Source organism: Gracilinanus agilis, chromosome 2 (assembly GCF_016433145.1).
Source record: "Gracilinanus agilis isolate LMUSP501 chromosome 2, AgileGrace, whole genome shotgun sequence".
Taxonomy (NCBI): Eukaryota; Metazoa; Chordata; class Mammalia; order Didelphimorphia; family Didelphidae; genus Gracilinanus; species Gracilinanus agilis.
The window spans coordinates 472,212,526-472,227,372 of record NC_058131.1 but is presented as its reverse complement, the minus strand read 5'-3'; positions in this window follow the sequence as shown (position 1 = coordinate 472,227,372).

Genomic DNA, 14,847 nt, shown 5'->3' with positions numbered 1-14,847 from the left:
ATAATTAGATCTCACTGAGGCCCTTAAAAAGGCAAATTTAAAAATTAAAAGTTTTCTTTCTTTCCCCTCTGTATCTTATTTACCTTTTCAGGTTTCTCTTGGTTTTTGTGGCTCGATATCAAAATTTCCATTTAGCCCTGGTCTTTTCTGTGCAAATACCTGGAATTCTTCAATTTTGTTGAATGCCCATACTTTCCTCTGGAAATATATAGTCAATTTTGATGGGTAGTTGATCCGTGGTTGCAGGCCCAGCTCTCTTGCCTTTCTGAATATTGTATTCCAAGCCTTACGGTCTTTTAGCATGGAGGCTACCAGATCATGTGTGATCCTGATTGGAGCTCCTTGATATTTGAATTGTCTCTTTCTGGCTTCTTGTAAGATTTTTTCTTTTGCTTGAAAGCTTTTGAATTTGGCAATAATATTTCTACCCGTTTTTTTCTCTGGATCGAATGTAATGGGTGTTCTATGAATCCTTTCGATGTCTATATTGCCCTCTTGTTGTAGGACTTCAGGGCAATTTTGCTGAATTATTTCTGTTAGTATGGAGTCCAGGTTTCTATTAATTTCTGGTTTTTCTGGAAGACCAATTATTCTCAAATTGTCTCTTCTAGACCGGTTTTCTTGGTCTGTCACTCTCTCATTGAGATATGTCATGTTTCCTTCTATTTTTTCAGTCTTTTGACTTTGTTTTATTTGTTCTTGTTGTCTTGAGATATCATTAGCTTCTACTTGCTCAATTCTAGCCTTTAGGGATTGATTTTCGGCTATAATCTTTCGGTTTTCGGCTATGATCTTTTGATTTTCAGCTATAATCTTCTGGTTTTCGGCCATAATCTTCTGGTTTTCGGCCATAATCTTCTGGTATTCCTTTTCAATCTGGTCATTTCTGGTGTTCAATTTGCTCATCAGTTCATTTGGTTTCTGAGCCTCACTTTCCAATTGCAAGATTCTACCTTTTAAACAGTTATTTTCTTGCCAGATCTCTTCCATTTTCCTCAAAATCTCAGTTTTGAACTCTTCCATAGCTTGTGAGGAGTTTTCCTTATTTGAAGAGGGTCCAGATACTTGTTTGTTCTCCTCCTCTGTTTGCTCGGTTGTCTGGATTTTCTCTGTGTAAAAGTTGTCGAGTGTTAAAGCCTTCTTTTTCTTGTTGTTAATCTTTCTCTTCTGAACTTCCTGAGACTGGGTAGCCATCGTTAGCCCAGCAGCTTCTCAGGTTTATCCTTGCGCTCAGGTTCTGTCCGCAGTCAAGCCCCCTGGTGGACCCCCTTGCTTGATCCTCTGCCAGAGGTTTCTTTTCAAGTCTCAGGGCACTGCTTCCACAGTCGTATACCCGTCTGCACTGGTTCCTCACTCAGGGTTTCAGAGCTTTAGCTCGCAGTTGTGTCTGCCTCCACCCACGCCTCTGCCCGTGCCTGCGCTCTGAGCCCGCACTCAAATTTTGTGTGCGTTCGTTAGCTTTTTGGGGTCCTAAATCTTGCTGCTCTCAGGAACAGGCCCTGGAGCTGCCAATGACTCGATGGGTGCCCCAGACTTGCTCTATTTCTTTTTAGCTGGCTTCAGCGCTATAGGTGTTGTGTGTGGAGGGGGTGGGGGTGGGGTGGTTGCTCAGCCCGCGATTTAGTGAGAGCTGTTTCACCCCTTTATAGCATGGAAATGCCTCGATTCCACGTACCTTCCACGCTGTGCCCTGTTGTGGGGTTCCTCCGTTCGTCTGGACTTGTTTTTATGTCCCCTTGAGGAGTTTTGTGTGTTTTGGTCAGGAGAGGTTAAGAGCTGCTTCTTACTCTGCCGCCATCTTAACCCGGAACCTGATGATTACAATGTTTTTGAGTAACATAAGCCTGGAATTTCTTTTTGTTTGTGTTATGTGGATTCTCCCAAACTGACCTTTGCTGATTGTTTCTAGTAGTTTTGAACAACTTTATTGTCTAATTTATTAGAGAATTATATTTATATTTTTTTCTCAGTGTCTTTCTAGTTTTTCTAGAATCCTTAGATTATCTCTTTAAATTCTATCTTTAAGATCCATATTCTTGGTAGTAATAGTAGTTGCAGTAGCAGTAGTAGTAGTAGCAATAGTAGCAGAAGAAGCATCAATAGCAGTAGTTAGTAGGAGTAGTAGTAGTAGAAGAAAAAGGAGGAAGAATAGGAGGAGAAGGAGGAGAAGAAGGAGGAGGAGGAGGAGGAGGAGGAGAAGTAATCAGCATTGATAATGCTGTTCCCAATAATGATTCTAATAATAAATAACATAGCACATTAAGGTTTGCAAAATACTTTATACATCACAATAATCCTATGAGGTAGGTGTATTGCTATCTCTTTTTTACAGATGAGGAAAATGAAGCAGGAAGAAATTGAATGACTAGAGAGCGAATTTGAATTCAAGACTTCCTGACTTCTAGTTTAGCACGCTATCCATTGTACAACCTAGTTGTACTAAAGATCTCTCATGTTTTTACATTAAACTTTTTTGTTTAATCTCTGATTTTTCCTTCTATGTGTTTTGCATTCCACATCTATCAATTCTGTGTCATTGAATCTACTGATATGAAGTATCTGTTTTTTTTTCTACTTTCTCTAGTCTCTGGTTAGGCTTGCTGATTTCTTCTTTAATAGCACCAATTTCTGTTCTTTTAAAAATGTCTTTCTTATTTTTTTGCTTGTTCTTTGAAATCATTCTGTAGGTTCATGAGATTTCTCCATCATCATTCCAAGGAGCATAACAGATTTTGTTGTGTTATCTTCACCACGCCCAAGAGATTTAGATTCAAATTTGGACTTTTTTTTTTTTTAACTCTTACCTTTGGTCTTGGAGTCAATACTGCGTATTGGCTCCAAGGTAGTGGTAAGGGCTAGGCAATGGGGGTTAAGTGCCTTGCCCAGGGTCACACAGCTGGGAAGTGTCTGAGGCCAAATTTGAACCTAGGACCTCCTGTCTCTAGGCCTGGCTCTCAATCCACTGAGCAACCCAGCTGCCCCCTGAACTCACATTTTTTGCAACAGATGGGTCTTTCCTTTAAACACTTGCTCATTTCTCCTCAGTCAGATCTTTAAATTTTAAATTTAATTTTTTCCAATTACATGTAAACACAGTTTCCAACATTTTTTCAAATAATGAGTCTTGAATACTCTCCCTCCCTTCCTCCCTCATTCCCACTCATCTCCATTTAAATGGTAAGCAATCTCATATATATTTTACATGTGTAATCATGTAAAACATTTTCCCTTAGTAATCCTTTAATGGAAAAAAAAACTCAAATAGAAAAAAATTTAGAAGGAATTTTTAAAAATGTTTGCTTTGGGGGACAGCTGGGTAGCTCAGTGGATTGGGAGCCAGGCCTAGAGACAGGAGGTCCTAGGTTCAAATCCAGCCTCAGACACTTCCCAGCTGTGTGGCCCTGGGCAAGTCACTTGACCCCCATTGCCTACCCTTACCAATCTTCCACCTATAAGTCAATACACAGAAGTTAAGGGTTTAAAAAAAATTTTTTTTTAAATGTTTGCTTTGGTCTGGATTGAGACTCTTGGTTCTTTTTCTCTGGAAAATGATGGCATTTTTAAAATTATGAATCCTTTGGAATAGTTTTAGATTATTGTACTGCTGAGAAAAACTAAGTTATTCATAGCAGTTATTGTACAGTATTCTTGTCACTGTGTACAATGTAATCCTAGTTTTGCCCATTTCACTCTGCTTCAGTTTGTATAAGTCTTTCCAGGTTTTTCCGAGCTCCTCCTGCTTGTTATTTCTTATAGCAGCACAGTATTCCATTACATTCATATACTATAACCTACTCAGCCATTCCTCAATTTCCTCATTTACAATACAATAGGAATACAATGGAGGTATTCCCTCACTTTCCAATTCTTCGCTCCCTCCCCAAAAGAGCTGCTTTAAACATTTTTCTTTATATAGTTCTTTCTTCTTTTTTTTTTTAAATCTCTTTGGAATACAAACCTAGTAATGGTATTTCTAGGTCAAAGAGTTTTTACTGTTTTACAACCCTTTGAGCAAAGATTCAAATTGTTCTCTAGAATGTTTGAATGAGTTCACAACTCACCTAACAGTACATTCATGTCTCAACTTTCCCAAATTTTGTCATTTTGTTTCTATAATAATAGCCTAATAGGTGTACCTCAAAGTTGTTTTAATTTGCATTTCTCTAAATAATAGTGATTTATATGCATAACTAGAGAGAGCTTTAATTACTTTGCCTGAGAACTACTACATATCCTTTCCTCTGATCATTTATCAATTTGGGAAATGACTTATATTCTAATATATTCTATTGATGTGTTTATATATTTGAGAAAAGAGGTCTTAATAAGAGAGACTTATAAAAAATTTTTTCACCATTATGATTATTTTGTATTACTTTCCATCCTATTTCCCCCCATTTAGTTTCTGACCTCCACCTCCCCTATCAGCTCCACTTCCCTTCTCTTATTTCCTCTTCCTACTTTCCTATAGGATAAGATAGATTTGTATACCCAATTGATTGTGTATGTTCTTCCCTCATTGAGCCAATTCTGATGCTCTTCTTTTACCTTCTTTATTTTCTCTACTGAAAAGGCTCTTTCATGCCTCTTTTCTATTTTTTTTCCTTTCCTTCTCCTCCCAATACATTCCTCTTTCTCATGTCTTAATTTATTTTTTAATATCATTCCATTATATTCAACTTACATCCTTGCCCTCTGACTATATATGCTACTTCTTTTTTTTTTTAAATCCTTACCTTCTGTCTTAGAATCAATATTGGGTATTGGTTCTAAGGCAGAAGAGCTGTAAGAGGGTTAAGTGACTTGCCCAGGGTCACATAGTTAGGAAATGTCTGAAGTCAGATTTGAACTCAGGACCTCCCATCTCTGTGCCTGACTCTCAATTCACCGAGCCACCTAGTTGCCCTCTATATACACTACTTCTAACTGCCCTAATAATGAGAAAGTTCTTTGGAGTTACAAGAATCATCTGCCCATGTAAACAGTTTAACTTTATTGAATGTCTTTTGATTTCTTTTTCCTGTTTACCTTTTTTTTATTCTCTTGAATCTTGTATTTGAGAGTCAAATTTCCTTTCAGCTCAGGTCTTTTCATCAGGATTGTTTGAAAGTCCTCTATTTCCTTGAATACCCATTTTCTCCCCTTAAGTATTATTTTCAGTTTTGCTGGATAACTAATTCTTGGTTGAAGTCCTAGCTGCTTTGCCCTTTGGAATATCATATTCTAGGCCCTGCAATCCTTTAATATAGAAACTGCTAAATCTTGTGTTATCTTGACTGTGGCTCCATGATATTTGAATTGTTTCCTTTTGGCCACTTGAAATATTTTCTCCTTTACTTGAGAGTTTTAGAATGTAGCTGTTATCCTGGGAGTTATTCTTTTGGTATCTTTTTTCAGGAAATGATCAGTGGATTCTTTTAATTTCTATTTTGTCCTCTGGTTATAGAATATCAGGGCAGTTTTTCTTGATAATTTCTTGAAAGATAAATACCTAAGCTCTCTTTTTGATCATGGCTTTCAGCTAGTCTAATAATTCTTAGATTATCTCTCCTGTATTTATTTCCATGGTCAGTTGTTTTTCCCATGAGATATTTCGCATTTTCTTCTATTTTTTTATTTGACTTTGTTTAATAGTTTCTTGATGTCTCATGGAGTCACTAACTTCTACTTGCCCAATTCTATTTTTTAAGGCATGATCTTCTTGAGTGAGCTTTTGTATCTTCTTTTCCATTTGGCCAGTTTCTACTTTGTAAAGAGATCTTTTATTCAGTGAATTTTTGTACCAGTTCTGTCTTTCAAGAAGTTTTTCTTTTTTTTAGTGAATTTCTATATATCCTTTTCCATTTGGCCAATTTTGCATTTTTAGGCAGTTCTCTTCCTCTTTGGATTTTTGTGCCTCTTTTACCAACTGACCTATTCTGGTTTTTTTTTCAAATATTAATTTCTTCAATATTTTTTTGCCTCCTTTAGCAAACAATTAACTTTTTTTTAATGATTTTCTTGTATCACTCTCATTTCTTTTCCCAATTTTCTTCTACTTCTCCCATTTGATTTTTTAAAATCTTTTTTGAGCTCCTCCATTAACTCTTTTTGGGCTTGAGAACAATTCACATTTTTCTTGGAAGTTTTGGATGCAGCAGTACATGTAGAGTACTACACGTAGAGCCTTGGTGGAGGCTACTACAGATGTTATCATGGAGATCAAAACACTAAAGATGTCAGAAATCTGCTCTATGCCCTTACCCTTCCCAGTAAATTTTGACCTGACTCTGGGACAGTCAGACAACCAACCTGACATTAAGTGACAATTTCCCCCATCTCTATACTTTCTCCTCTTTTTCTGTCTCACAGAGTTATTGTGAAGGTAAAGTGAGATGATATGTGTAAAGTATTTTGTAATCCTTTAAGTTCTGTGCTACTTATTATAACAAGCATTATAGATGCCAATAACTGCTACTACTACTGCTGCTAAGAATATGGTCTTGAAGACAGAATTCAAAGAAATGATTTCATAAAATCTTCTAGAATGACACAATGAGAAAGAAAACTAAATATCATACTCTAATAAACTAGATAATGAAGTTGTTCAAAACTACTGAAAACAATCAACAAAGTTCAAGTTGTTAGAATACATAAAACACAAAAATCTCACACATTTCACCTCCATTTGTGGAAAGATAAGAAGCAGCAGGAAAAGCCAAACAATCCAGAAGTAGCAAAAATGCCAAAGTCACTGCTGAAGGACTAAACAGAGGAACTCAGGATTCATACATGAGATATATTCAGCTGCATTGCTGAAGCCCATAGACTGAAAATCAAAGCTGGTGGTTCTTCATTTCCCTCTGTTTTCTTTTTTTTTCCCCTTCTAGTTAGGTGACTGTTTCTGAGGTTGATTGTTTCCCCTGGGACTTGGGAAGCTTATCCTTGTTTCTTAAAAGTTTGCTTTGTTTTCTTAAGCTGGGAAATATGATAAAGTTGTTAACCAAATGCATCATTAAACTATTTGTACACTTTTATAAATTCAGCATTGAGAGGGTTGATTGAGAATGGCTGGAAAGGAAGAGAATAGATTTTAAACTGCCATATTTTGCCAGAGAAAAATTTTAGGCTGGGGACCAAGAGTTAAAGAGAGTTGTTGATTTATTTTTATAACTTCCTGCGTCAGACAGACTGCATTTACTGGAATTCCAGTGATGGGCAAAATTTTTATAGAAGGGGCCAAAGGAAAGGAAATGCTCATCTGTCAGTCTGTTTCTAAGGCAACTCTTTCAAAGTTTCATTGTATTGTATCCTAAGAATAATGCCAGATAGAACATTTCAGGGGGCCTCATCTGGCCCGTGGGCCATAGTTTGTTCATCACTGCCTAGACAAATGAATCAGTAGCAATGGCTGGGCAGGTGACAGGCATCCAGATGAGCATTTCCAAGTCCTGCTGCTTCTTATCTTTCCACAAATGGAGGTGAAATGTGTGAGATTTTTGTGTTTTATGTATTCTAACAACTTGAACTTTGTTGATGGTTTTCAGTAGTTTTGAACAACTTCATTATCTAGTTTATTAGAGTATGATATTTAGTTTTCTTTTGTAGTCTCTTTTGCTGTATCTTCATCCAGATCATGCAATTTAAAAGTGAGTGTCCTCCAAAGCTCTGTCTTGAGCCCTCTTTGCTTTTCCTTGTATATTATTTCAATTAGTGACCTTAGCAGCTCTCATGGATTCAATGATCATCTCTATGCCAATGATTCTCAATCTCCTTATTCAGCCCTAGCCTCCCCTGACCTTCAGTCTCACATCTCCAAATGCCTATTAGACACATCAAACTGGATGTTCTATAGATATCTTAAACTCGACATGTCTAAAACTGAACTTGTAATCCCCCTCACCAAAACCTTCCCCTCTTTTTTTTAAATTCAAAAAACCCTTACCTTCCATCTCAGAATCAATACTAAGCATTGTGGTAAGGGCTAGGCAATGGGGGTTAAGTGACTTGCCCAGGGTCACACAGCTAGGAAGTATCTGAGGCCAGATTTGAACCTAGGACCTCCCGTCCCTAGTCCTGGCTCTCAATCCACTGAGCCACCCAGCTGCCTCCTCCTTCCCTACTTTTTAAAACTTCTTTCTGGTTGTTGTTGAGGGTATGTATCACCATCACTCAGACTCACAACTTAAATGTGACTCTTGACTCTTCACCTTCACCCCTATATCCAATCTGATGTCAAAGTCTAAAGATTATATCTTCACAACATCTCTTGTATCTTGTATCCCTTCTCTACTCTGACTCTGCCACAGCTATAGTGAAAGCCCACATTACCTAGACACTTAGAGGAAACTTGGTGGCACAGGGAATAGAGCACTGGACTTGGAGCCAGGAAAACCTCAGTCTAAATCTGGCCTCAGATACTTACTTTTGTTGTTCAGTCATTTTTAGTCATGTCCAATTCCTCATGACCCCATCTGGGGTTTTCTTAGCAAAGACAACAGAGTAGTCTGCCATTCCTTTTTCTAGCTCGTTTTGCAGAGGAGGAAAACAAAGCAAGCAGAATTAAGTAAATTGCCCAGGATCACACAGCTACTAAGTTTCTGAGGTCAAATTTGAACTCAGGTCTTCCTGACTCCAGGTTCAGTGCTCTTTCTACTGCACCACCTAGCAGTCCCATAAACATACTAGTTGAATGTGATTCTCAACTTGCCATCTAACCTCTCCAGCTCTCAGTTTCCTCACCTATAAAAAAATGGCAATTATAGCAGTTACTTCCCAGGGTGAGTGTGAAGATCAAATGAGATAATATTTATAAAGCTATTTGCAAACTTGGAGTGCTAGTTATTATCGTTACTTCACACCGGGACCATTTGCAGTAGCTTGTTGGTTGCCCTCCCTGCCTCAAGTTTCTTTACATTCTAGTTCATTGTCCACTCAGCTACAGAAGTAACTCTCTTTTTTTTAATTATTTTTTATTTTTATTTAGAATATTTTTCCATGGTTACATGATTCATAATCTCCCTATCCCAACTCTCTCCTCCTCCCTCCCAAAGCCGACAAGCAGTTCCACTAGGTTATATATGTATCATTGTTCAAAACCCATTTCCATGTTATTCATATTTGCAGTAGCATGATCCTTTAACATCAAGACCCTAATCACATCCCTATCGCACTATGTGATCAAGCATATATTTTTCTAATGCATTTCTGGTTCCACAGTTCTTTCTCTAGATATGGATAGTGTTCTTTCTCATAAGTCCCTCTGGATTGTCCTAGGTCATTGCATTATTACTAGTAGAAAAATCCATTACATTTGATTATGCCATAATGTATCAGTCTCTGTGTACAATGTTCTCCTGGTTCTGTTCCTTTCGTTCTGCATCAATTCCTGGAGGTCTTTCTAGTTCACATGGAATTCCTCCAGTTCTTTATTCCTTTCAGCACAATAGTATTCCATCACCAACATATACCACAATTTGTTCAGCCATCCCCCAATCGATGGCCACCCCCCCATTTTCCAATTTTTTGCCAACACAAAGAGTGTAGCTATGAATATTTTTGTACAAGTCTTTTTCCTTATTATTTCTTTAGGGTACAAACCCAGCAGGGATGTGGCTGGATCAAAGGGGAGGCATTTATTCAAAGCCCTTTGCGCATAGTTCCAAATTGCCCTCTGGAATGGTTGGATCAATTCACAACTCCACCAGCAATGTATTAGTGTCCCAATTTTGCCACATGCCCTCCAACATAGAAGTGATCCTGTTACAGTGAAGATCTATGGTCTCAGACACTTCATGGTTGTGTGACCTTTGGCAAGTCATTTAACTCCCATTGCCTAGCTCTTACCTCTACCTCTAAGGAACCATATATAGTGTTGATTCTAAGATGGAAGGTAAAGGTTTTAAAAAAAATAAAATAAAATAAAGTTCAGGTTGACCATGTTGCTTATTTACTCAATAAACTCCAGCAATTCCCTATTACTTCTATGAATATGATTCAATGTGGTTCTGATGGGTCTGCGTATAATCTTGTCTCTAATGGCTTTGTATTATTTGAATCACCTTAATTACTAGGTCTTGGTGAGGAACAGGAATAACTTGATTTTTAAAGGTGACACATACCCTGGAAGTAAATCTGTAGATGTTACTGCACAAGAACAGTTTGGACCAGCCGTGAGCAATCCCTGTAGCTAACTTCAAAGTTTTCTTCTTCCATTGATATCAAAGTTACATCCTGGTCTGCAATCCAAGCTGCTAATGAATATCTCTTGTTGCTAGACTGAAACTTCTCCCTTGTTGTCCAATCCTAGAGACCCCAACCATCATTGTTAGAACACTATAAAACCTATAACCTCCTCCTCCTCATCATCCCCAGGATAGGTTCTATTCCAAGCCCCATGTGTGTATCTTGTTTTCTCTTCCTCAAAGTAAATAATTAGCTCTTTGGTTTTAGGACTACCAGGTATAATGCCGTGGCTCTCTAGTTTTCACGGAAACAATTGTACTTGTTTCTCTCTAGTTTTTAAGGGTTGATGTGGGGAGACCAGAAAGTTGAAGGTCCTCATGCCTACCAGGATTTGACTGAGGTATGGTACCTACAGACACCTTTGTCTCAGCTCATTTTGGGCCCCTACAAATAGCAATAAATTATCTGTCCTTTCTCCTATTCCAATTCCCTGAGGCTCTTTTTTTTTTTTTTTTTTTTTTTTTTTTTTGGTAGAGCTGTCTTTTTCCTTTGATAGATTGAATTCCTGGTGTTGAGACTGAAGAGGGGACTAGCATCCATTTCTTCCTGGGAAGCCTTTGACTTCAGGGTAAAAAGTGCCTCTGGTCAAGTCATTCCCCTTGACCATAGAAAATTAGGTTAGTAAGGAAGAGCCAAAGGAATATGGTGGCAGAGCATAGGCATTTGGTGTATGGACCCTTGGGAGATCCTCATTAAGCGGGGTTGACATCTCTAAGATTAGATATAAAACCCTCTGCTTGTCATTCGAAGCCCTTCATAATCTGGGCCTCTTTTACCTTTCCAATCTGTTTATATTTTACTCTCCCCAACCCTGAAATACTCTGCAATCCAATGACACTGGCCTCCTTTCTATTCTTCTCACTCTATCTTCCAACTCTAGACATTTCCGCTGACTATCCTGAATGACTGGAATTCTCTTCTTATCTCTTCCTCCTGATTTCCCTAGTTTCCTTCATGTCCCAGGTAAAATCTAACCAATTTCTATGAAGAAGTCTTTCCTGATGCCCTTTAATGTTAGTGCTTTCCTTCCATTGGTCATCTCAAGCCACCTATGGGTCATCTTATCTGAAAACTAGCCCCATACTGATCAATCAGCTATTGTTTCCATGTTGCCTGTCTTGTTTACAGACACTTAGGGGGAGTGAGACACCTTCTTTTCCTGAATTCATAGAAATACATTTGTTCACTCTCTCCCCTCTCCCAACTTGAAAAGACTTTCCTCCAGTTGGAAATCAGATTATCTAATGTACTGTTTCCTTTTAAATCATTGGATTTTTTAAATTAATTGTTTTAATGTATAAAATTGTCTATCTCCCCTGAATTCAAGGTTCAGCTTTGACCTGAGGAAGGGTCCTGGTCTCAATTTGTTAGGCAAGCAGTGTGCATTGCTTAATAAATCAATAGGCTCAGAAGATCAAACCTTTGTTTCCTTAGTCATTTCATCTTTTGATCATTACATAAGTCATTTAAACAAAGGTTGCTGAATTGATGGTACAATGGAGCTAATTCAAAGATCCTCTCCCTAGTAGAATACTTCAGGAAGACTTATTTTTGCAAGTCATTTAAATCAGTTAGAGATTCCAAATAGTGACCTTTCTTTTTATAAGGTACTAGGATGAGGATTTGTATAGCCTTGTCTCCATAAAGTGATGAATTCCCTTTGCAGTCACTTCTCTGATACTGGTGTACAAGGGAAGGATGAAGTTTTTATAATTACCATTCCCTTATTTTCCAGGACCCCCTTATATATTCTCTTACTTCATTAGAATATAGATTCCTTGAAGACAGAGACTTCCTTGTTTATATTAATATCTCCAGAGCTTAGCATAGCTTCTGGAATCTAGAAATCATTTAATAAATGTTCTCTCTCTCTGTCTCTCTCTCTGTCTCTCTGTCTCTGTGTGTGTGTATGTGTGTGTGTGTGTGTGTGTTTGCTTCTCTATTTATCTCTATCCCGATCTTTCTTTTTCTGCCTTTCTCTAAGATGGGTGTTATCTCTAGGATACTATGCCTATGCTACTCCCCACTTCTAACCTCCATGGTCTGCTATGACCTAGTAACACTGGACTTTAAATATAGACCTCTCTTGTCACATCTCCACAAAAGTATATATACACATCTTGTGCTCACACATAAGTGAGTACTACTAGAAGAGCAGTTGTTACTTCAGGCTCTGGGGTAAACCTGTGATTGTCTATCTTCCTAACACCATAGCTCACAGGTACCCACTGATGTGTTTCTCATTTACAATCAGCCAGTAGATCAAACATGATGAAAATAGTAGGTACAAAGCATTTCCCCCTAAACCTAGAGCACGTCCTCTCACAAATACACATAAAACCCTAGGGATAAAGATAGAAAAGGCACAAACTTACAAGACAATAGAAGTGAGGCATACATATATGAGACCATATGTTATTTCTGCTCAGTGGTATTCTTTGGGCCAATCAGGAATTCACATTTAAAAGATCAATATGACATTATGCCATGTGGTTTTCAACCTACCACTGACTGGTAAATTATTTATGTTGACTCTCTTTCTCCTCTTTAGGGTAAGAGATTTTTGCTTATTGCAGTTGATACTTAGGTTATTACATTGCAATGGCAGTTAAGTCTATGATGAACTAGCCACAATCAAAACTGTGCAGAATATATTCCTTATCGATACCCTCTATCCCAGCACAGCCCTACACTGTTGCCTTTAATCTGGGCACCTATTTTACTATTAAAAAGTTCTAAGAATGGACCATTTCAATCAGATTCACTAGCTCTACATTTTTTACACCAATCTCAGGCAATGGGTAGCATCAAACAGGCAATGGGTAGCATCAAACTCTATAATGCCAAACAGTAACTTTATATTACCCTGGAGGTGACAGGGAACCACTAACGTTAATTAGTAAGGAGGTGACATGGCTAGGCTTGCACTTTAGGAAGATCACTTTGACAGGTGGGTGAAGGATGGATTGACAACCAGCAGGCTATTGTATTAATCCAGGTATGAGGCGATAGTCTCTACCAGCATGGCAGCAATGTCAGAAGAGAGAAGAAAGCATATGTGAAAAATGTGAGGGTAAAATCATAGGCCTTGGCAACAGATTTGATTTGGGGAGTGTAAGACAATGAAGAGTCAAGTCATAAGTCATAGTCATAAGGCTTGATGCCTGGGAGAAGAGTCATAGGCAATTTAAATAAAAGGAGTGTGTGTGTGTGTGTGTGTGTGTGTGTGTGTGTGTGTGTGTGAGAAGGAAGAGAGTTAATGTGTTCAGTTTTGTACATGTCGACATGTGGACATGTTGTCTACAGGACATCTAATTTGAGATGTCCAATAGACTTATGGAATTATTACATTGAAAGTCAGGAAAAATTGACTGAATAAATAGACTGGATAATTATCAGCATAGAGATGATAATTGATCTCATGAAAGCTGATGAGATCACCAAGGGAAATAGTATAAAGTCAGAAGAGAAAAAGGACCCAAGACAGAGCCTGTTAAGACACAACAATTTGAAGTTTCAAATGATATAAGTATCCATTCTTCAGGAAGCCTCACCTAATAAGTATAGATTATTTTTAGACATAATTCCAATTTACATTCCTTATTTGCAGTCACTGGGAACCTTGAAGTTTCTAACAACTCAGAAAGTTTTACATATCCTAGGGAAGTGGTTCAGGTCTCCCTTAACTCTCCAGTTTCTTTCTCCCTGGAGTGGTTCAGGGTTTGGGAGATTAATAGGTTGGCTTATTGGGAGGTGGTTATTGGTGAAATGAAGTTATTTTTATAATTATGGTGAAAGGTAATTCACTTAGAAAAAAGTGCAATCCTTTAGTTGCCTTGATATTATCGAGTCTTTGGATGAAACTAATTAACAACAATAGCTAATGTAATGGGGATCTAGTGCCAGAATGGATCTCATCAGCTTTATTGACTAATGAAAGATCTCCACATGGAGGATGCTAGGGAGTTTACTTCCAGGAGAATTATGATGGCATGGAGGAGAAGTACCTTGGAGATCCTTATAGGCATTCTGTGACTGGTTCTGGTTGGCAAACCACATCACTGGAAGGAGGCATTTTCAATTGGCTGCCTAGTTGGAACTGTTGGTATTTTCAATAAGGCATTTTTGCATTAGTTATTTCCTCTGTTGTCTCAGTTACTCTTGAAGGATCTGAATGACTCTTTTACCCATAGCTCTGGTGACAAAATCATGTGATAAGGGGAAAAACCTTAGGACATTCTTCCCTTTTTAGGCTATTTGGCCCCCTCAGTTTTTGCTCTTTGTATTTGTTCTTTTCTATTCTAGATGAAAGGAATTTCAGAGGTTCAGAGAGAAAACCTAAGGAACCTCGCATTCTTAATTTAGGTCAGCTTTTAAGCAGCCAGTGCAACACTGATGCCCAAGTTTAAAGAACTTTGGAAGTAACCTTAGTGACTCCAAATCAGTAGAAGGGCCTATCCAAAAGCCATGCTGCATCCAAAAATGAACTTGTTGAGACAAATGCTATGTAGAAACTGAAATAAGTTGAACCTATTCCTCCCTAAAACCAAGGTCATGTAGAAAAGACTATGTTATTAAAGTGTTGGGGGTGGAGGAAACATTTGTATATTTATTCTGGCTATC